This window comes from Agrilus planipennis, unplaced genomic scaffold, assembly GCF_000699045.2.
Source record: "Agrilus planipennis isolate EAB-ADULT unplaced genomic scaffold, Apla_2.0 scaffold66, whole genome shotgun sequence".
Taxonomy (NCBI): domain Eukaryota; kingdom Metazoa; phylum Arthropoda; class Insecta; order Coleoptera; family Buprestidae; genus Agrilus; species Agrilus planipennis.
In genome coordinates, this window is record NW_020438868.1 from 641,977 (window position 1) to 666,909 (window position 24,933).

General features: G+C 39.3%; 1 long non-coding RNA gene across 1 annotated transcript in view; it reads right to left on the reverse strand.

Annotated features, from left to right (window-relative positions):
• Positions 1–14,071, reverse strand: part of LOC108734716 — a 169,422-nt gene extending 155,351 nt beyond the window's left edge. The window contains exon 1 of the long non-coding RNA XR_001937426.1: positions 13,924–14,071. This is a non-coding gene — a long non-coding RNA (uncharacterized LOC108734716). The remainder of the gene's footprint in view (positions 1–13,923) is intronic.
• Between the last annotated feature and the right edge of the window lie 10,862 nt (positions 14,072–24,933).

The window sequence follows — 24,933 nt, forward strand, 5'->3', positions numbered from 1 at the left end:
AGCACTTCGGTAGCCGACCTCAACCGAGCGGCATGACCTAGAGGTCTAAACCATTGCTTAGCATTTGGGAGGACGCCGGGTCCGTCTGCCTTGGTCCACGTTTTCCGTGGTTTCCTTGGATCACTTAGGAAAATGCTGGGCCAGCAATATTTCACGGATAATCTTTCATTCTCTTCTGTCTTCAATTTCGTCCGTCTCATCTTTCTCACCCGAACCACCACCCACCCATTCCCACGATTCCTGAGAGGAGGCTGAAGGGAGCCTTCCGGCCCTACCTTCCGGCGTAATCCGGAGCGACTGCCCGCCCACCAGCCACAGTGGCTGGTGGGAATGAAACACCCAAAAGTTTTTTAGCCGAATCCAATAGTATTACGACCGTGTTTTGTCCAGTTCTGATCTAGAACAGAGCCGGCAAACTTTCACCAACACTAAAATAATTTTGTAAAAACTGATATCCACAAAGAAGAGATAATTATATGCTGAGGGTTTTCAGAATTGAGAGAGCGATATTCTGGAAGGTTCAACGTTTAAGAACAAGAAAGTGCACAGAAATTGCCCAGAAATAGGTTTTGATTTTCACTAATAAGAGAATGACGAAGAAAAATGATAACTGGAATACATGATGATAGAAGCGTTTTGCTGAAGCTTCCATTTGTGTTTGGAATTAAGTAATGACGATGGAATCACCTTTCGTGTCAACTTAACATGTTCAAGGAGGCTTGGGTAACCAAAGTGGGGACGAGTGTATATTTTGTAGACGTTTTGCACGCCACTGAGTAGTTTGAACATCTCATCGCACATCGGACAGATCATGGCCTGGAGCAGGCCGAATTTACGCCGTTTATCGCGAGACATAAAGTAACAAATTTGCATTAGCTCAAAGTTATTACGACTATAGGGAAAATTTACGGTTATTTAAGTCCATTAAGCTTTCCATAATAAAAGTCGTGCGAGAGATGTTTACGAGCGGTGTCCGTCACGGCACGGCGGGGAGGCTCGGATTAGCGACTACTTTCTATGGTAGTCCGCTCCTTATCTACGTATAAATTCCGGCCATAAAATAAAGATACATACTGATTACTGATTAAACCCGACTGGTACACGCGAGCGGACTTTCGTACTTTATGGTCGCCGTAAACGCCATAAACACCGGCATTCCGGTTACGACACGAACCAACAGCAGCATCAAACCATCACAGCATCAACAACAACGCAAAGGGCTTTAGATGGCGAGAAAAACGACTATGGTATACTCCACCGACTCCCGTTCGACTATCTTCAATCAAACCGTAAAGAAAATTCAAATTCCAAATTTTTACTTCTTATGAAAACATTGCAGCTCTGACTCCTGAATCTTCTACTAATTAATATTTAAATGATCCCGATAGAGCTTTGCTTCGTCAATATAGGATCATCATCATCATACAGGGAATCAACATTTCCCAAATTCAAATTCTAAAGTTATAAGTACAATTCTTAAGATAATCAATGAAGATCAATGGAATTTTGACTGTCTGATACAGTACACTATATATCTATTTGATTACTTTGAATTTTGTAAGATACTCATATTTGACGTGTGTCTGTTGCAAGTATAAATCGGTGGAGACGACTTTCGTCCAAGAAGCCATCGTCGAAGTTTAATGCCTCTTTTATAAGTTGCCGCGCCACCGTTAGCCGAGCTACGATGATATTTCGGAAAATTTTTATGGCGTCGTATAGTTGGATGCGGCAGGGTTATGCCATTCGAGCCATTACAGATCGCACGAAATGACCACTAAGGCGTTACGAGTGCCATAAAGCAGCCCGTTCGTCAATGGGTACTACCACGATGAAAGACTACACCTTGTAACTGAATCACAGGCAGATGGAGACGATCACGAAAACCACAAACTTTTTCTCTTACTCATTTACACTCATAGCTTCAAATAAGATTCCTATATACCCAGTATGTTACTAATGTCAGTCTTTATATGTGAATTATGAGCTATTATAACAAACAATAGGAATTACTTATGTCAACGTTCGACTATATGATGGACTCTGTTTCGATACCAAACTTCTGACTCTGTTTCCACAATTTCTTTCAACTTCTGTCACATTACCACCTGAGATACCACAACATCACTTCCAATATTATAATGTGGTTATTTTCAGAGTTTCCACGTTGAAAAAGTTTAATATAAAGTTGTCGACTACGAAAAAAGGCTTAAAAGCACTACAACGGTGTAGTACTTTCGTCAACATAAAGAATGCGCAACACAAATCCCCATTTCTAGAGTGAAATGATGTCACACCGGCAACCTGAAAGACAGCATGATTTACGAGAAAATTACTGTCAAGACATTCGCTGCGAGGAAGGTATGCAAAGTAACAAGGAAGGGCGTTGTAACATGACGTTTAAGACGTTACTACAGTAAAGAAGTCTTATCAGTTGTTGCACAGATCCTACTGTCTTTTCTGGACTGGTTTTTATCTCAAATATATCTTTTGTTGTCTCTTCTTAATGGTTTGGGTATTTTTTTCTTTTGATACGATATATTTTATGACCACTTGGTGACGATTTCCAGTTTAGTTATCGGGCTTTCTTCCAAACTAGGATGCGCTACGTTCTGCGGCTACAAGATCCAACTTCTTATAGCTTGATTATGCACCAAATGTTGGCTTGTCTCAAATTCAAGGCAGCACACGCTAACGGATCGAGATGGCAACGACTAAAACAGTAGATCGTCGTCGAAGGCAGCGAGGCCGCCTTGACCGTCTTGGACAGTTGGCAATCAATCAATCAAGACACAAAGTGCACCGCCGGCCGCGACTTGGCGGCAGTTATTCTCGGACATCATCAGGAGGCAGCGGCTCTCGCCGACTCGGGAACAGTTGCCGGGCATGATTGGAATTAATTGGATGGCCTTTGCGAGGAGATTTATTATCGTACGCAATGACGCGACGCGATACGACGGCCGATGCACGAAGAAAGTGGAAAAAGTGGACCCGTTGACTCGTAATTGCGGTTATTAGAGACGGGTTTTTTCGCCTTCTATCCTCCCGTGCACATTCTCAAACGATGTCAAACCTGCGCCGTTTATTACATGTGAAAAAGTTGCTACCATTTCAATAACCATTTGGACGGAAGCGGCAAAAACATTTTATTTACACCCCCAATAGACACTAACATGATGAAGATCGCAAGTGTTCTCCTTACCGCGTCAATTGACTGATATTCAATGATCTCATAGTGTCCTTCCTAGCAATCAAACTGCTAAAACGTTTGAAATCCCGAAAACTATTAAAAAAAAAACAAATGAAGGAAACATCTGAAAGATAACTCATTTGATACATATGAAGAGGATGAATAGCACGTTTGCTGTTAGAGTTTGCATCTGTTTCTAATGAAGAATGACCATGCTATGAAGATGGTACTATAGGGTTGTTCGGAAAGTCATGTCGTTTTTTTTGTGGAAATGAAAGACAGTTTTCGTATAATAAACAAATACTTTATTAAATTATATATTGACCGTTCTGGTCCAACACCTTTTGCCATCTTTCTGGTAGTAGCATAACTCCACGCTCATAAAATTTTTGGTCTTTGCTGGCAAAAAACTGATCGAGGAGGTTTTTGACCTCCTCATTTCAGGTGAAGGTTTTACCGTCTAAAAAATTTTGGAGTGACCGGAACAAATAATAATCCGATGGTGCCAGGTCTGGAGAATATGGTGGGTGTAGCATTGTATCCCATTCAAGCTGTAAAAGCTTTTGGCGAGTGACCAAACTTATGTGAGGTCTGGCGTTGTCTTGGTGAAACACTACACCTTTCCTGTTGATTAGTTCTGACCTTTTCTGTTGAAGTGCATCATTCAGTTTGTCCAGCTGATGACAGTAGACTTCCGAATTAATCGTTGTGTTATCCGGTAAAAGCTAAAAAAAAAACGATTCCTTTAAAATCCCACCAAACAGACAGCATCACCTTTTTTTGGTGAATATCGGCTTCGGAAATGGTTTGAGCCGGTTCATCTTTTTTGCTCCATGACCTCTTGCGTTTGGCGTTGTTGTATACAACTCATTTTTCGTCCCCAGTGATGATGCGCTTCAAAAACGGATCATTTTCGTGACGTTTGAGAAGCGAATCGCAGACGTCAATGCGGCGACACAGATTTCTCTCTGTGAGGACATGGGGAACCCATACATCGAGCTTCGAGGATAATCCCAGGCCTTTCAAGTGGTATAAACTGTTGAATTTGATAAATTTAACTTCAATCCGATCTCACGTGTTGTTATTCGCCGGTTCACATCAACTAATGCCTTTATTGCGTCTTTATCAGCTTCAACCGGCCTTCCCGAACGTGGTGCATCTTCGACATCAAAATTGCCGGATCGAAATTTAGCTAACCAGTTCTGGCATTGGCGTACTGTCAACACACCTTCTCCATACACATCAGTCAATTAATTTCTTTCTGGCTTGAACAGCATTTTTACCCTTTCTGTAGTAAAACAGTAAGATATGTCGAAAATGCTGCTTATCGCTCTCCATATTTAAAAGGGCTCCAACCAAAAACTACTGCGTAGAATTAATTGGAATTTTTCACACACAAGCCTTGCTATATGAGCTCTCAAAGCATATAAAAATTATACGGCTTTTTTGGAAATGACGCATATATACAAAACTAATAACTGTATGAACACACACAAGATCTGACCACGAAAACCTGAGCACCATTTACTATTATTTGTTATCTGTACAATAAGCTATCCACCACCTTGTGGTTTTCTTCGAGGTCGCCCTATGGGTCCACCCTTTGCTCTTTCTCAATTTAATTATCTTCAATTCAACTAGTACGGTAGTTACTAAGATCAACTTTAATTATAAGTTTCGTTATTAAATTGTTGTTGATGTGTTGTGCTTGCTGCATCATAAGATAATCATCACGAGTTGAATCACATACATATTATTTAGGGATCGTCTATTTCTGTAATCTGCTCGTTAAGGTCATGTTTATAAGCGTTAAAGTGTACCGACAACATCGTAGCATGACATCGATGGCTGCCTCTAATAATTTTTAAACGAAATAAAAATGGTAGTGAGCAACATGTCGGTCGTCGGAGGACAGGCATCAGCTTCGCATTCCACCCGACGAGCGATAACCATCAGCGTCCATATCCAATTACAATTACCGATCTGGCCGGTTCATAAATCCTCGGTACATCACTCATTAAACATCCTGATAGGTTGCTTCGCTAAACAACGTCTTTTATCTTTTCCAGTCTCTTTAAAGGAGAAAAGCTATGCCATCGTTTACGGCAGATAACGGCCTGAAGAAGCTGCTTGACGGTCGTGTTCTTCCACACGGCGATCCAAACGAGCTACCGAGGCCAGAGCAACTGGCGAATAAATGAAACTTTAATTAAATACAAAACAGAGTCGTTGACTTTTGGCGAAATTTACAACTGGTGACGTTTCCACAAAATGGATAAGAATTATATGCAGATCTTATCTTGTTCTTCGTTTATTTGCTGGTGTTGAAACAACAACGAATAATTGCTAACAAAGTAATGTTACATTACCATCCTTTTCCATAAAATGACTACAATATATACTGGACTGAAGAATAAATTGAAGATATTTCACTTTTTATCAATCAATCAAAGGAAAATTTAGATCTCTACTACTTCTTTCATGAACTAAAACACCTTGGAAATAAAAAGTATAGAAAGAGAATTCTCGACTAGTAGTTCTTTTGATTATAATTGATTTTGGATATAATTCATTGAAATGCTACAGGTGAGGGTTTTAGCCGTTAGTTTCGTCAGCACTTTCATAGAACATACCCTAGATATATCTGGAACAAAAAAGGGTTTTTTCCTCTTAGAAAGCAAATGCTTCTCACAAAGCTGATGTGGTCACGACTACAATTTGTCATCTTCAATTGAAAAGCGTTGAATATCAAACCAACACGTTTTAGTCATCATTGTGCCCTCAATCCTTGATTTCCATTTTAATCATTCAGTTGCAACAAAGACTACGTACCTCCCTCATCGCCGATTCATTGCACTTCCTTCTCGTATCATCATAAGTCTTGCGACGAACGTACACATCAATTATCTTCGTTCCTCGTTATCGGATTACGGCACTGTGCCGTTATTGCAGTAATTAATTTCCAAAGTACGTGGCATTCGCATGATGCATGCCCCGAGTATATCGTTGCCCGACCGCCCAGTCGTCTGTCTGCCCGACGTTTCGTCTGTCATCAATCACCATGAGGAATGTACGCAAAACGACGTCGTTGATGGCGGGGAGGGATGGGCGTCGCTGTCGTCGCTACCCTTTCTGACAAAGAAGAGCGCTTATCCGCTCATACCACATGACGAATAGCGGAAGGCAAAAATTTCATTAGCGGCAAATCAGCAGCACCTAAAGTGCACCCATAGCCTGTTCCGTTCTAATCATCGCAACCAAGAAATCACTAATATTAATGAAATTAATTAGTTTTAACTGCAAATAAAAAGCATGTGTTTGGAATGTAGCTCTGAACAAATTCATATCAATGCCGCAGTGGGAATGAAAAACATAGAAGCGTTTGAGATGATGTGGTGTTATGGGAGGATGACGAAATAAGGATTTATAAAAAGGAAAAACAGAGGGAATAATGGAAGACAATTACGAAAACGAGGGATGAAAGACTAGGTATAGACGTATAGAGGCATATTAGAAGCAGAAACAAGGCATAGAAATAAACAGAGGTAAAGGAGAACGAAGTTTAAATTACTATTAGGGAAAATCTGGATAGAACAGTAAGACACCTTAGACATGAAGGTCTGGGTATAGAGCCATTTGAGAAGCAGAAACAGGACACAGGAATAAACAGAGGCAAAGGAGGATGAAGACTACATTTATGTTAGGGATGATGTGAGATGTTCTACTTTCGGGGAAATGTCATGACTGACTGAAAACAGAAACGAGTGGAGATCCGTATCCAACCAGATTTTAGATGGTGAACTTCTCGGAGTCCTTCATTCGTCAGGGCGCAATGAATTGGACCGTGGATAGGACAGTAAGACACCTTCTTAGACATAAAAGTCTGGATATAGACAGATATATTACAAGTAGACACAGGACACAGGAATAAACAGAGGTGAAGGAGGATGAAGACTAGATTACTGTTGGGGATGATGTGAGATGTTCTACGTTCAGGGGAATGTCATGACTGACTGAAAACAGAAAGGAGTGGAGATGCGTATCCAACCAGATTTTAGACGGCGAACTTCTCGGAGTCCTTCATTCACCATGGAGTAATGAATCGGACCCTGGACAGGACAGTAAGACACCTTCTTAGACATGAAGGTTTGGGTATAGAGCCATATTAGAAGCAGAAACAGGACACAAGAATAAACAGGGATAAAAGAGGATTAAGACTAGATTACTGTTAGGGATGATGTGAGATGTTCTACATTCTGGGAAATGTTATGATTGACTGAAAAGGAGTGGAGGTGTGTATCCGATAAGATTTCAGACGGTGAACTTCTTTCCCCATGGAATAACGAACTGGACAATAAGATATTGAATTGATTCAAGTCATTTCCACAGTTTCCCGCTTCAAATCTTTTGGTTATAGTCTGCTGAATCTGAATTGTGGATGTTTCAACCAAAAGTACAGATAATTTCGTTATTTTTTTACATACCATATACATACGACTACCTCATTGAAAATGGTAATTGTCTGTCAGGCTGTAAAAGCGTGTTGTATTAGCGAATGAGGAATGTTTAACACACGTTGCTGTCGTTGTTATACGGGGAGTTCCGCGGACGTGAAAACACTAAAACTCGCGCCATTTGGGCCTCGCATACATTCGTTGAATGTGCGGTTGGAAATTATGTACCTGGCTGGCTTTAAACTTAAAAGCTGCCGCGGTGGTCGTTTATTGTCAGACAACCGTGTGTGTATGTCTTCATGCAGAGAGAGAAGAGCGAAGAGCGCACGGAGAACTGCTGTTGCAGAGCTCGACCGAACGAACGAACAAACGTGGAGTGCCACGCCGCAGCCATTGTTTCTGTTGGTTATAAATCAGTCAGGATATTAACCCCGAGTGTGCAATGTCCACGGCGGCGGTGATTTACGCGTCTACGGGGCCATTCGAGCCGCCTACTTGTTACCGCTTGACAGCAACGCGTCACGTTGCATATAAAAATGTGTTTATTGCCGACAATGGTACGACGACCGGCCCGACGACGACGGTGCGGTTGACGATTGTAGACAGGGGAACTGCAGAAATTGGGCAGGGAATATTATACGGGCGAGAAGTCCTGCGGTTGTGCACTTTTCCACCGATTGTACTCCCTACAACTTCAACCGCTGCGCTCTAACTTTAATGGGCTTATTTTTGACTAGTCAGCTCTTTCATGGTTACTTACAAGTTTATGGGTGCTGCAAAAAACCCATTTCGAAACTATATGCAACATTGTAATGAGTTACTTCGGGAAAACGTCCCCAATACACAAATGACTTATTAATACTAAAAAAACTTTTGGGTGTTTCATTCCCACCAGCCAGTAATGCTGGTGGGCGGGCAGTCCCTCCGGACTATGCCGGAAGGTAGGGCGGAAGGCCCTCTTCAGTCTGCTTTCAGGAATCGTGGGAATGGGTGGGTGGTGGTTCGGGTGAGAAAGATGAGACGGACGAAATGAAGACAGAAGAGAGTGAAAGATTATCTGTGGAATATTACTGCCCCAGCATTTGCCTAAGTGATTCAAGGAAACCACAGAAAAACTTGGACCAAGCCAGACGGATCCGGAATCGAACCGGCGTCCTCCCGAATGCTAAGCAATGGTCTAAACCTCTAGGCCACGCCGCTAGGTGACTGACTGGTTTATAAGGCGAGCCAAAAGTTGAAAGTCGATAACTTGATAAATACTACAAACAAAGTAGTACACGCCATCTGTGGAGTACTGCTACATTTTGAGGGACTCCAAAATGTTCGACACAGATATGTCGAACTAAACCCACGGCGTAGCTGATAGGGATTACAATTCAAGTTCGATTCAGTTCACTGATCCTCCGGAATAATCAATTTTCTCTTACAAAACTGTCAATTTTCATGATACATTTTTTGCCTCATTGTTAAGCGATAACGTACATGCATACGTCTCCTACGTCATCTGTTTTCTCAACTACCACTTCATCTTCTTCATGCATTAACCCAAATAACCTAATAAATCATACACAATTTCTTGACATATTTATGCCAATGCACAGGCAAAGAACCTCGAAAGGGAAACGATAAACCTCCGGGAAAAAATTGATTGCCATTAAATGTACTCGGCTGTAATCAATCAGCGAGTAGAAAGTGGGCAAAAAGACGATTTTGTTTATGGAATGCGAGATGAGTTTGATATAAATATATTTATATAAGAAAGATACCGGACCACAAAAAATGATTTGAATGTGCACAAGGTGCGTGAAAGTTTATATCTCGCGCCGTTCGCTAGTGCAATCACAATTGTCTGCGTACTTAAAATCCTTTAAATTGTTTTTGAGTTGGCAATAGTGTTGGCAGGTCAGTATAAAGATTTCAATAAATTAGATAAGAAACTTCTTCGGGAAAATAAGTTCTCGATACACTTTAGGTGATATATTTTCCGAAATACGGCCGGGGGTGGGATGGGGGGGTGGGGGTTAAGGTGGAAATAAGCGAACAGGGTGGTTCGTTTGAAATGACAAATGGGTCGAGTTTAGAATTTCGATGCCGTCGCACAATCACTGGCTTAGACGGTTGCGATATTGCCCGCGCAAAAGACAAACGAGCGATAATATCCGGAGCAGGCGCTAGAAAGATGGAGCTCGTAATTCACCGTACACCTTTATTTCTCTCGACGAGAGAAGCGCCGTACTTAAGGCAACCTCGGGACTTCCCCCAATATACTGCGTTCGGCTGATTTACACCGCAACCCTTCGCTACGACGCCGGAAAACTGTCGGCACTTTATTTTCACTAGAGAATAAGGATAGGACAACGACGTGGTGAACTGCGAAAAAGATTAAGGAAAAAAGCCGTCGACCCGAATGCTAAATCAGTTCGAATGAATAAGAGAGCTAAAATCATTTGTTAGATACTCTAAATACCAAAGGATGGAGACCAATTAATATTAGTACCTACTACTACATCGTAAGGTCATCAGTCCTAAGATTGGTTAGACATACACCTGCACTGTTTTTTATCCTGAGCTAATCTTCGAATTTCCCTAAAACTAGAACAACCGACATCCTTAACTATTTGCGAACAGTAATCTAATCTAGGTCTATCTCTACCCCTCCTAACTCCTGTTTCTGTCTCTAATTTGTGTCTGACTAGACCTTCATACCTGAGAAAGTATTCTACCAACCTATCTCGCCTATTTCTTATCGACTTCCATAGAGTCCTCTGTTCTCCTATTCTTTCCAATACCTCTTCATTTCTAACCCTCTCTATCCACGGTATCCTCATCATTCGCCTGCAACACCACATTTCGAACGCTTCTAACCTTTTCTTTTCCGCCGCGCCCAACGTCCATGTTTGGCACCCGTACAGCGCCGCGATCCAAACATATAAACCTTTAACAATCTTTTTCAATTTCTATATTAATCGTTCGCGAGCAACTTCTTTTTATTGAAGGCGACTCAACCCTACGTCATCCTGTGCATTAAATCCCTACCACTCCTTCCGTCCTGGCTCATCTGACTTCCTATATACCTATAATCACCAACTTCTTCTAATTTTTTCTTTATATTCGCTCTTTCGCTACTTTTTCTTACCTAGTACCAGTTTTTTTGTTTTACTTTTATTTATTTTCATACAATACTGTTTTGTCAATACCGCTTCCATTTTATTTAAAGCTATCTCTAACTTCTCCTTGCTAGATGCTAATACTACTGGATCATCTGCAAATGGATGCATAATCTTTTGCCCCTCTATATCTATCCCTACAGTTGTACTGTCTTTAATGATGTTGATTGCGTCTTCGATGTATAGATTAAAAATCAAAAATCATCCCTAAATTTTTAAGTATATTTAACATCTTGTCCCATTTAACACTGTCAAAAGCTTTTCTAAATCTATAAATCCTATGTACGCGCTCATTCCTTTTTCTATCGTTTTCTCTATTGTTACTCTTAAAGCGAGAATGACTATGACATCCCGCGTTCCTCTATTTCTTGTAAACCCAAATGGATCTTCCCCTAATAGTTCTTCCGCCCTTTCTTCCATCCTCCTCTGTACAATTCTAATTAAGATCTTTGACGCATAGGAAGTTAAGCTAATTGTTCTAAATGTCTGGCATCTAACTGCGGCTGTCTTTTTAGGTATGGTTACTACCTCTTCTATATATACCATAATGTGGTAACAACCTATTGATCTAGCGTAGGCATATTTGTAACGAAAATGTGTGCAGCTATCTCCTCCGATGATAATACGACTATCTGCAATTAGCTGACTATTAACGGATAGAACTGCTCCAATGATGAGGGTAAAACCATAAACGATATTCTAGCAAACTTCCTGACAATATACTTCAGGTTTTCAACCAAATACAAAGAAAATATAGAATATTTGCAATGTTTCTACAACTAACTTTTAATGAATGAACAGGCAGTAAAAAAGTAGAAAAAAGAATCAGTTAAAAAATACTTTCGTAAAAAAGTTTCGTATATAAAATTAAGGCCGGTGCATTAGAGGGGATTAAGTCATTTTGGTTACGGTCCTGTGCTGGGTCCTCGTGAGCTGTTATCTCTATAATTCTCGAAAATAAAAAGCAATCAGGGAGATATAACGTCGGTCGTTTCTCTTATCTTTATACTTTTGTACAACTTTCGCGGTGATAAATCGCGACCAAAGCTACCTCAAAATGTGCTGCAGAAACGCTATTTGGAAAATGATCCCGGTTTTAATTTTATCTTCTGCTCCTCTAAAAGGAAGTTTATAATCGAGGGGTGGGTCCTTTATGGCACCTTTTCGACTCTGTTTATAAACGACAAATCTCTATACACATACACACACACCCTCGGCTCATGGATGCAAATAAAAAGAAGTTTAAAACATTTGTAATTAATTTCTATTGGCTATCTCCTCTCAACACCCTGTTTACGAGTCCTTCATTTTTTTTTTTGAATCGTAAGTAATGACTTCACAAACAAAGTTCGCACTACATATAAGGGCGATTGTTTAGAAAAATTACGGATAAAAAACATATTGTAGCGAGCAACGAGTGTGTTTGTGTGCGACCGGTGAACGGCTTATCGATCCGCCGACTAGCCGCAGGCGCCTTTCTTCGTGTGCGCCGTATTTCTAAATGTGTGTGTCGTACCTGCGTTCTGCGAAAGCAGTTAAACAGTTCAAAGAAAAAGTAAACTATCCGGATGTTTCCAGAAGGTTCCCGCAAGTAAACAAAAGAGTATTTAAAGGAAGAGACGATCGCCGACAGAAGGAGAAATAAATTGGCCGTTGCAGAAGTGAATCCAGAAATAAATTGACAGTGATAGCTGTGAAATAAATAGCGCAGGGAATAGTGATATATCAACAGTAATGTAAATAAATAGAATTTTTCATAACCTAAGTTTAGTAATAATTTAATAGTGTTTTTAAGTTCTTTAATAATTAGTGTAAATAAATTAGTGTAAAGTTAATTTTGTTAAACCCACAAACATTACAATATGACCAGCGCAGTTCTTTCAGCCTACACATTAGTGCAAAGCCGAATGGTACAGTGGAAGTGAGTCATTTTTAAAAATCGTGGGGGTGGATGGGCGATGGCTACGAAAAGACAGATAACACTGAAGTATTTTATAGTGTTTAACAAGGGTTGATGCAGTTTATAAGTGTTAATAACTGATGGTTTAATTGTAAGCTTAAAATGAAGTGTTTTTATCAATGCGTTCGGTATAAAAATAATAATTGGTTATGTAATTTAAGTATCTTATTATTTTCAGTCTAGTCGTAATGAGAGGAGAATTTCGTAAAGATTAGGTTCGTAAGGAGCACGAATTACGTTATTAAAAAAATGTGTGAATAGTTAAAGAAAAAAGCAATGAAAATGTAAATAGATCAATAAATTGACATCTGTTAGTAACGGGATTTTTTCCTCTTGCGTCAATCCATTCGGGTCGTGATAAAACACAAACAATCAATTAAGAAGTAAAAGAAGAAGATGAGAGACAAAGAGGGCTATAAATAAAGCGCCCCAAGCGTTATAATGAGGGATGACAGCGCGGCAATGGGGTGGTTGCTTGGTTTTAGTCGGCCGTGCTTTTCTTCCCGGCGCGGCGCGTCACTTGTCGTGGAAGAGCTTTGTTTTCTTTAGAAGTCCCGTTCTATTAAGTCCCTACTTTCACTAGCAGCCACGTTCGCGTCACAAGTTATGTCAACATTAAAAAGATATCAGCGGTGCGCACGCCCCCGACGGCCGTTTTCTTTATTAAAATGGGGGATTAAAAATTCTCTCTCTCTGTCTCTCTCTCTATCCCTCTTCCGACAGATTTCATGAAATATTAATGGAAGAATTTGATCTTTTTCTTTGCACGATAAATTTGCACCTCTTCAGCGACAGCGTCTGCTTGACGATGTCATCAATTTTTCTGTCGACGACGTGTTCGAGAAAATTAAAAAACTTATTCCCAATTCATCTCCCGGAGGACTTGAAGACAGACAGGTTAGGTACTCATTCGATGGATCTTGGATACGCCAGACACGAAGTTACGGTTAAAAACACTATATAATAATTGTTAAACAAAAAAAGAAAAAAAACTTTTTCTTAACGTGTCTTATTTTTAATGAACCTACCAGCTTCTACGAGATCATTATTGTACGATTGCATTTAAATCGATTGGGAACGTATCTTTCATAATTACAACAGGTAAAAAACGGAAACGTATATTAATCAGCATAAAAGTTAGTAATGACTTACCTATATTCGTAGCACTGGATTAGATACACTTAAACCAACTTGACCAGCAATTGTAGTGTGTAGCTTAGGTATTATCTTTTGATTTCGTTCGTACGAACTATGTGGATGATACAAAGTCCAAAACAGACTTATCGATGCATATAAGGATTAATCTGTAAAAAAACAAAAATTGTAATAATGGTACCAATTAATAGCAAAAGTAATTATTGTTACTGTTTGATAGGAAGTCAGATAATACAGCATAGAAAGAGCAGTAAAAATATAAAACAGATGATAGCGCAAGGTCGAGTTGTCTTTAGTAAAAGGAAGTTAATTTAGAAATTCTAGAGAGATTGTTAAAGGTGTATGTCTGGAGTAAGGCTTCGTATAGGTGCGCAGCGAAAAAGACAAGGTTACAAAGGTTCGAAATGTGATGTTCCAGACGAATGATGAGGATAGAGAAGTGAACGACGGAGGAGGTATTACAAAGAGTAAGACAATGAAGAATAGGCAAGATAGGTTGGTAGGACACCTTCTCAGACATAAGGGACTAGTTAGAGATAAATTAAAAGAAGAAACCGGAGTTAAGAGGAGTATGTGCTAGTTTTAGACAAATCCGAAGATTAGCTCAAGATCGAAAAGAGTAGAGAGTCTTAGGATTGATGATCCTAATACAATGATGACAATGAAATCATCATTACAATCGTAAATTTCGTTAGAACCGTACTACATATGATTGGGATTTTTGAAACTTTCACCTGCACGATATACGTAGACACAACTACCTCCATCTACCTCTGATAGTTTTAAGTTAAATTGAAACGATTTGTCAGTGTTACCGTGAGCGATCCATTATTCAGTAGACAAATGTGAATTAATTGAAATAAATTGGTAGGTAACGAGTGGCAGCAGCTGTTAAAGAAATATATGCTACAATTACGCAGGAAGGAAATTTAATCCTAGCCTCGTCGACGAAACAAGAGAAAAGGAATTTAATTCGGGACCCGAAACGTTTTAAAATAAATTCCCGCGCTGTAAATGAATAAGCTTTACGTTTGATTGAGAAGCGATTCTGTGTTTGTTTGGCGCTTGATAGAAAGCGAGGCCATTAATTTAAAAAAAAAAAAGAGAGCGCGATAAACGAAAGAAAAAGGAAAACTAATTTTGAATGACAAGAAAAGAAAAGAAGAAGAGTTACAAATTACTGTAAGATTAAAATTAGTCGCAAACAACATCCAAAACACGTTGCGGTTTTTGCAAATTTATCCGCAACGTAATGACTCGCATTTTCATTATCTAATATCAGTAACAACAACACGTTGAAGAATAAGAAATAAATTTCGCAAATACAAACGTGTTCTTTTGTTTTATGCATATACCTTGAAGGAATTGCTTCAATTTTTGGAAGCAAAAGGTAAGTTTATAATTACCACCCACATCATATCTCTATTGGTATTACTATAATATACGAGGGCGGTTCAATAAGTACCCGTGTTAAAAATGAAGACACATTTTTTTTTTTAATTTGTTTTTTTATTTTTCAACATAGTCCCCTTTTAGAAAGATACACTTCTCCCAACGACCATGCCGTTTTTTTTACCCCTCCAAAAAATAAGATTTGTCGAACACTCCAAAATCCCCCTGTCTGGGCGATGACTTCCTCGTTTGAGCTAAATTTCTTTCTCGCTAGTCATTTCTTCATGGTAGCCAACAAGATGAAGTCACAGGGAGTCAAATCGGGGTGTGCTGCAGCAAATTCATAACGTAATTTATGCATTTTGGTGGCAACAACTCCTGATGAATGTGCCGGTGCGTTATCGTGTTGAAAACGCACCTTCTTTTTCGTCAAATGCGTCCGTGTCTCCTTCAATTTTTTGTCGAAGCGGCCCAATAACTCACTGTAGTGATCCAGTGTCCAGTGATGGTTCTTCCTTTTCCTAAAAAAATCCGTAAAATGATTTCCTCGATAACAACGTTTGCCAGGCTTCCTGGTCGCTCCTCTCAAAAACGGATCTTTGTCCACGTTTAAATTCGTTGAAGCAATATCTGACTGTGGTCGTAGATGGCGAAATGTCTCCATAAACAGTATCCAACTTTGTTTTCATCTCCTCGCATTTCTTCTCATCCAAAAACAAAAAGCGAGTTACCGAACGATACTGCTCTTTTTCCATCTTAGCGAAAATAACGAAACACGTCTCAGTCGAATGGCTGCCAAATCCAAACTAACCTATCAATCAGTCTGAAATTCGTTTTGGCGTGGTTTGATAGATGGCAGCACACGATGACAACACCAATTTCCTTCAGGAACGACCTCTGTCTTCAAACTCGGGTACTTATTGAACCGCCCTCGTACTCTCCACACTTTTTGTAATGCTCCAACTTATAAATTAAGATTACGGCGGTAATGTAGGCAGTGACATGGAAATAACCGATTGTAACATGCTTTAAATTGGACCTCGTGTTAAATTTATGAGAAAGGGCCACCAAGTTCACCACGCCCTTTCGTGTTCCATCCTGTTCCCTTTAATTAATTAGACCGACTAAATACCTTTCGGGTGCTTTCTCTCTTGCCATTCTATTATTTCACCTTTGTTTCTCTCCCGAGCATTAGGCTCGCATTTTGTGGCCAGGAGGTAACGGAGAATTAGCCTTAATGACTGGACATTAATTGGACCCCAACGGTTACAAAATTTGACTAAATTTATTCAACCTAAGCGTATCTCAAAATTAGGCGAATCCCTAATTAATTTCTTCTTCAACTCAACTAATTATTTTAATCAACAAATTTATTTTACGAAATGTGCGTATTGGCTCGGTTTCCTTAATCGTTTTGTTATGAGATAAGTTTTTGAACAACGATAAGGAAGGAGACGATGGACCGGATTAATGTGCACGGGACATATTAGGAATACCACTGCGTCGCGTTGGTGCGAAAGCAAGCAGGAATAGAAGGAACAACGCTACTAATTACAGAGGTTTAGGGTGAAGGTGGTAGCGGAGGCAACCCTTTCTCTCTGGCTGACATAGGCCACTCAATTACGAAAGCCTTAATTAGTCTGTGACGGCCCATTGCTGGCTCATTAATCCAACTGAAGAAGTGTCGACAATGGCCTTATTGCATTGCGAATTGTACTGGCACCTTCATATCCAACAGGCAGGAAAAAGATTTACATTTTTCAACAAATAATAAGCAATTTTTTTGAAACTAAAAAATATACATTGCAAGAAATTAATAGGGAGATTCAATTTTTTTTATGTGAAGATTTATAAGAATAATATTAAAGAAAAATAACAGCTTTGGAACCATAGCAATATTTTTCCTGCTTTATTCTAATCTGATTTTATTCTGATTTTTTGGGACATCCTGTAATCCAAAAATTCAATTCAACATCATCAAATGGTTTTAAATGCTTCAGTGAGTAATTGCCCTACACTTAAGAATTTAAAAGAAAATAGCCATTTAATCATTGCTTATAAATAAAAATAGACATATGTCCGTGTATTTACTTTTCAACCACAACCACCTAATGTAGGCCACCAATGAATGTGGCAGAAGACTCAAGAAGTCTTCTGTTGTGCACCATGTCTACAGCTGTGTTGATGTGGGAGATGTGATGGTTAAAAGTCGACCAAAGCGTACAAAAAAATGTTTAGAATGTCCTATAATGTTCTAAATTTCTCCAGTTTGGTGAATGTGTGGCATCAACCACTAGCGGTTTAGAACAAGTGAGAATGTACTTATTAGAATGCTCTTGAATGTTTTTAAGGCGGTTCTAATCTAGAATGCCCTCGAAGATCAAGTATGGTCCTCAAGGAAAATGTTCTAGAGTGAACTGGACCAGAAGAATTAGGAATGTAGTGTTCTGGAATGTTCAGGAACTATTATGTTTGAGTGGTGAAGCTGGGTTCTAACCAATTTCTTCAACTCTCGCAGTTTACGAAAATTATAGAACATTCAACATCTCTATCAATTTGAGAACGCTATCTATCCGTCCATGTCTGAGAAGGTGTCCTACCATTCTCATACTTTATCTCCTTTTCCTCAAATTCCTCCTCATTTCTAACCTTTTCGATCGACAGTAGAGCTATCATCCTCCTATAAAGGACTAATACTATTACTCTCACCATGCACAGAGTGATATAAATAAAACTTTTAATATGTACCAGCAATAAGCACAATAAAATTCATTCCATTAGAAATGAAATGTATACTTGTTAATAGGAACAATTTAATTCGTCTTAGTGGCCGCTAATTTCGGCGTGGAATTTTATTCTCTCGCCATACTTTTTATTTCGGCATCGTATTCATTTGACGTCTTTTAGTGAAACTTGACCCCATTTCCATTTACTAGTAATTCCATAAGTGTCACTGTCAAATGGGTACACTTTAGAGTCATGTTTCAATACTCTCATGTACTTTAAGCATTTCAAAGAGACACCTTTTATTCTGAGAACGGAGAGTATTTAAAATTAGTCCTGACACTAACGTCGTGGCTCTCGATGATGATGAAATTACTTAATGTCAAGCGACTTTCGAGTGCGATATTCTTTACAACTGATGGATATTTATTTTTATTGTTCTTTCTTAAGAAGCACCGTACAGTTTTACAGTTCCAAAAATACTTTTATTATATTACGACAGTTGATATCTCAAGATAAATTCAATGTAAACAAGGACAAATAAAAAGTTTTTTGTTTTAATCTTAAGGGACTGAAGTAATTATTCTTAAGTTGATATTTTTAAGAGTGTATTTAGTACAAAATGTTATGTACAGTAAATATAAAAGTGAATGGAAGTGGAAATGTAGATTTTTATTCACTTTTTTGTTATAAAAAAGAATAGACTCTGCACCATGTCCCACTAGTTGTCAAGCCTTGTTGCGAATGTTTGCTAACTCGATAAAACGAAAACGGCATTTTGATCCTTTAAAAGTGTATTTCAACACCACTCTGGGGGTCCCGGAATTTCAAATTCCATTTCGTATAATGCGATTCCCCCGACATGGCATCGGGACTTCGGTCTCGAGCGCTCCTGATGTAGACGCCACCCCCGGTGGGGCTGTAAAGCCAAACGCTCTTGGACGTCTTACAAGAAACGATTTTCATTTCATAGCCTCCGAGAAAAATGGCTTTTCGATCTTTGACAAAGAAATATTTACTTTTTATAAACGCTCAAGAAGTTTTTCCTAACGACTTTCCTTTTTGAAATAAAAACACTCCCGAAGTTTTAAAAAATTTCCGCTTCAATCGCTGATTATATTATTCGCTCTCCTTACTTTATTTAATACCATTTTTATTATTCCACTGGACTGAATCTTATAAAGTGCTTACATAATATTATACAGAAGGCAGTGGCGTATGTTGTAGGGGCCTTTTTATCCTACTGTGAAATCCAAAAGGAGAATAATGAAAATTAACAAAAACACTCGCATTAACAAAACAAATATACTTGAAAGTATAAAACCAAGGAATTCTACGAAAGGTTAAAAAAGGAAGTATACTGTTGTTATGTCAGCAACACTGGAGGCAAAGCCATTGAATTTTATTAGCAATAATAAAGATTGTTAAAGATGTATGTTTGGAGCAAGGAATTGTACGGATTCGAAACATGGACGGTTGGTGCGGCGGAAAAGAAAAGGTCAGAAGCGTTCGAGATGTGGTGTTACAGGCGAATGATGAGGATACCGTGAATAGAGAAGGCTAGAAATGAAGAGGTATTAGAAAGAATGGGTGAACAGAAGATTCTAAGGAAGTCAATAAATAATAGGCGGGATAGGTTGGTAGGACACCTTCTCAGACATGAAGGTCTAGTCAGAGAGACATTAGAGACAGAAACAGGAGTTAATAGAAGTAAAAGTAGATCTAGATTTGCTTATTGTGAGTAAATAGTTAAGGATGTGGGTTGTTCTAGATTTAGGGAAGTGCGAAGATTAGCTCAGGGTAGGACAGTGGAGGTGCGCGTCCAACCAGTGTTGGGAATGACGAGCTCATGATGATAAATTATTCTCTAGTTTCTTAATGAAATGAATTTCCTAAATTTCAGATTTTAAACAGGTTTTTAAAATTATATTATAATAATTGTTCACATGTCTTTATTTTATAGTATAGTTATAGTATAGTGCAGTGTATAGTACAGTTTTTAAATTTCTTCCATTGAATGCTCGGGGGTTTTGTACCATCGATACGGTGATACCTGCTTGTAGGCAAATAAGTATTTTATAAAAGGGTACTGGTATTATACATCAATACACAAAAGTGTACACATTTTGTACTTGTATTGACTTACAATTCATGCATGTGTTGGTGTACATCGAGGGAAAACCGCTGATAGCGGAAACAAAAAGGGAGAAGGGATCGAGATATAGGGTTGCTGCGGAATGAGTAATTACTTGGAAATTCGAAGTGACAAGCATAATGCGTTTTGAATAGCGCCATTCACGGAAAACGACGAATCTCGTTTATTTCCACCTTCCTGTTTCGGACGAGTTGTTCTTTGTTGACTTCTGGTGGTACATTTTTGCCAACATTTGCTTTCTGTTTTCATTAATAAATTGACATAGGGCAACAAAGTTTGTAAAAAGAACGTGGAGAAATTGAGACTTTTTAAAAATAAGAAACACATCAAACCTAACTAAACAATGTAAACTTCTAGACCAAATAATACGACCTAAAGATTTAGACTATTGCTTCGCATTAGGGATTGTGATGAGCAAAATTAATCTTGACCTTGGTCACTAATACGGGAAGACACTGGTTCGATTCCGAATCCGTCTGCTTTGGTCCAACTTTTTCTGGGCTTTCCTTTAATGACTTGGACGAATTCTGGGACAGTAATGTTCCACAGAATCTTTCACTGTCATCTGTCTTCATTTCGTCCGGCTCATGTTACTAACTCCAACCACCACCAACCGATTTTCTTGATTCTTAAAAGTGGGTTGAAGAGGGCCCTAGTAGCTGGCGGGAATGCAATATCCGAAAGTAAGTAGACTCGGCGAATGCCAATAATTGAATTTATGTAATGCTTCCCAAATAGGTAATACGGGAATTAAAATTTATCCAGAACTAGTGGTGCCCGTAGTTGAAATTCGTCCAACCGTTCCACTTTATTTTGGTAAAAAGAGCAGATACTTATTCCATTTTTCAAGACGATTAGGACTAGACACATTTTCTTATGTTTACCTACTGGGAAAAAATTTCCTCGAATGAAACAGCCTTCACTTTTGAAAATGACAAAAGTGTTTACGAAATTTTAAGTGGTTGACATAAATACGCCGCTGATTTCTATCTTTCTGGGGATGGTGAAATAATATACTTTGAGTACGATAATAACTACGATCAGATATAATTTTTATTGTCCCAGTGTAGTGAATAGTCGTGACGAAGGGAACCTTTGTTGTCCATTTTCTGAGTCCATTTACCTTATCAAAGCGGTATTGTTTAAAAGATACTCGCAACATTAACGTCACCACGAAGAGATAAAACAGATAACAAAAGACTATACACTTATTGCAATACTTCATATAAGAAAAAATTAATGATACTCTACAATCAATATGATTAAAAGATCATTTTTATATACATACATAATACGTATAAACCACCACGGTCGATGTTCTCTAAAATATAGATAGAAATATCAGCAAATAATTATTTATGTCAAAATATTAAAGAGAAAGGACTTTGAAGATAAAGAAAAAAAACTTTTGGGTGTTTCATTCCCACCAGCCACTAATGCTGGTGGGCGGGCAGTCCCTCTGGGCTATGCCGGAAGGTAGGGCGGAAGGCCCTCTTCACCCTGCTTTCAGAAATCGTAGAAATGGGTGGATGGTGGTTCGGGTGAGAAAGATGAGACGGACGAAATGAAGACAGAAGAGAATGAAAGATTATCTGTCGAATATTACTATCCCAGCATTTGCCTAAGTGATCCAAGAAACCATAGAAAAACGTGGACCAAAAGGCAAGCGGATCCGGAACCGAACCGGTGTTCTCCCGGATGCTACGCAATGGTATAAACCTCTGGGCCATGCCGCTCGGTTTGGAAGATATATATCCCTATTACAATAACCCATTGCAAATTTTTTTATGTATGCTTACATGAAACTACACCCCGAACTGATCATTTTCAGTACTTCGCAGAATAGAAAACTATCTCCGCATACTCACAAGAACTATATGTAACTAACTCGTTTTCATAACCACTGTAGTGAACGACTAAATAAGCAGAATAAAAGCACACAAACTTGAAGTAAATAGTGTATTCCCAATGACCAACCCCTTGTTCATTTCCATATTTCTTCCGTCCTTTAGCGACATCCTTTTAAAGCTGAATGCGGCTCTAGTTTATCGTCTGTGCAGCAAGTGAGAAAGTCAGGCGCCACCTCTCGTTGATTCAGCTGTACTTTATTGGCATCAAATACTGTTTTTATCATTGTAATATTGATGAGCTTCATCGACAAAATTCCTTTACAATTTCGACTTAGTCATCAATCAGGTTCAGGCACAGTGTTAATAATACATAATATAGGATATTATTGAAGGAGGACAGTCCCTTCGGATTATGCTGGAAGGTAAGACGGAAGACCCTCTTCAGCCCCTTTTCAGGAATAATCCTACCATTTAAAAACTTTTGGGGGTTTCATTCCCAGCAGCTAGTAAAGCTGGTGGGCAGTCAGTCCCTCCGAGCTACACCGGAAGGTAGGACGAAAGAATCTCTTCATACCCTTTTCAGGAATGGTGGAATTGGGTAGGTGGTGGTTAGGGTGAGAAAGATGAGATGGACGAAATGAAGGCAGAAGAGAATGAAAGATTATCTGTGGAATATTACTGCCCCAGCATTTGCCTAAGATGTGATCCAAGAAAACCATAGAAAGAAACTAAAACAAAAACTTTCGGGTGTTTCATTCCCACCATCCAGTAATGCTGGTGGGCGGGCAGTCCCTCCGGACTATGCCGGAAGGTAGGGCGGAAGGCCCTCTTCAGCCTGCTTTCAGGAATCGTGGGAATGGGTGACAGACAGAAGAGAATGAAACATTATCTGTGGAATATTACTGCACCAGCATTTGCCCAAGTGATCCAAGAAAACCATAGAAAAACTTGGACCAAAAGGCAGGCGGATCCGCAATCGAACCGGTGTCCTCCCGGATGCCAAGCAATGGTTTAAATCTCTGGTCCATGCCACTCGATTTTGAAAATATACATCCCTATATCAATACCCCATTGCAAAATTTTTTATGTATGCTTGCACACCGAACAGATCATTTTCAGTACATCGCAGAATAGAAAACTATCTCCGCATACTCACAACAACTATGTATAGCTAACTAACTCTTTTGTAATCTTTTCATAATCAGTATAGTGAACGACTAAAGCAGAACAAAAGCACATAAAATTGATGTAAATAGTGTATCCCCAATGACCAACCCCTTGTGCATTTCCATATTTCTTCCGTGCTTTGGTGACATCCTTTTCAAGTTGAATCTAGTTTATCATCGGTGCAGCAGCTACCGAGCGGCATGTCCTAGAGGTCTAGATCATTGCTTAGCATTCGGGAGGACGCCGGTTCGATTCCGAGTCCGCCTGCCTTGGTCTAAGTTTTTCTGTGGTTTCCTTGGATCACTTAGGCAAATGCTGGGGCAGTAATATTCCACAGATAATCTTTCATTTTCTTCTGTCTTCATTTCGTCCGTCTCATCTTTCTCACCCGAACCACGACCCACCCATTCCCACGATTCCTGAATGCAGGATGAAGAGGGCCTTCCGCCCTATCTTCCGGCATAGTCCGGAGGGACTGCCCGCCCACCAGCATTACTGGCTGGTGGGAATGAAACACCCAAAATTTTTTTTGTTTATCTGTGCAGCAAGTGAGAAAGTCAGGGGTCACCTCTCCATGGTTCAGCTGCTTTTTATTTGCAATTATCGGCTCCAAACACTGTTTCTATCATTGTAATATTGATGAGCTTCATCGACAAAAATTCCTTTACAATTTCGACTTAGTCATCAATCAGCTTCAGGCACAGTGTTAATAATACATAATATAGGATATTCTTGAAGAGAACTTTGTTTAAAACACGGATAATCTCGTAGGCGACAATTTCATTAAAGCGAAGGTAAAAGTTGGGAAGGAAGCGCCTTTACTAAGACGAGAGAACGTCTTTTTTCATAGCGCCGTTATCCTCATTTCTCTTTTCCGGTCTCGGCAGTTTTTCACTTCTCTTTTGATCTTCGGCCCTCGGCTCTTGACTGAGAACGAGATAAATAACCTCCCGGTAATTGCGTGCAGAGCGATACCATATTTCATACACGCCACGGGCCATAACTTTTAGTAGGCAATTACGGCGAGTACGTCATTTATCATCCAACTCTCCGAGACATGCTTCGAGGGGATGATTATCAAGATTAAATTGATAACTGGCCCTATTACTTTTACGTCGAAGCTCGGAGCTGCGAGCCGGTCGACTTCGACTCGTCTAAAACCGAGGTGCCGTTTGTTTTCTACTACGTTTTAACTCTTTAATAATTTCTCATGCTAATTTTTCATCGGCTTTCCCCGAAACTGATACCCACTTAACTAAACACTTTCATTAATTCACGTAGATCTAATTTAAATTAGATTGGATTCTTGATGTTTGGTGAAATTAAATTAATTCCTTTGCGATTGATTTTGGACTTGAATCTCTAAAAAGAAATTTTGAGAGCCCCGATTGAAGACCATTACGAGGGCGGTTCAATAAGTACCCGTGTTTGAAGACAGAGGACGTTCCTGGGGGAAATTGGTGTTGCTATCGTGTGCTGCCATCTATCAAACCACGCCAAAACGAATTTCAGACTGATTGATAGGTTAGTTTGGATTTGGCAGCCATTCGACTGAGACATGTTTCGTTATTTTCGCTAAGATGGAAAAAGAGCAGTATCGTTCGGTAACTCGCTTTTTGTTTTTGGATGGGAAACAATGCGAGGAGATGAAAACAAAGTTGGATACTGTTTATGGAGACATTTCGCCATCTACGACCACAGTTAGATATTGCTTCAACG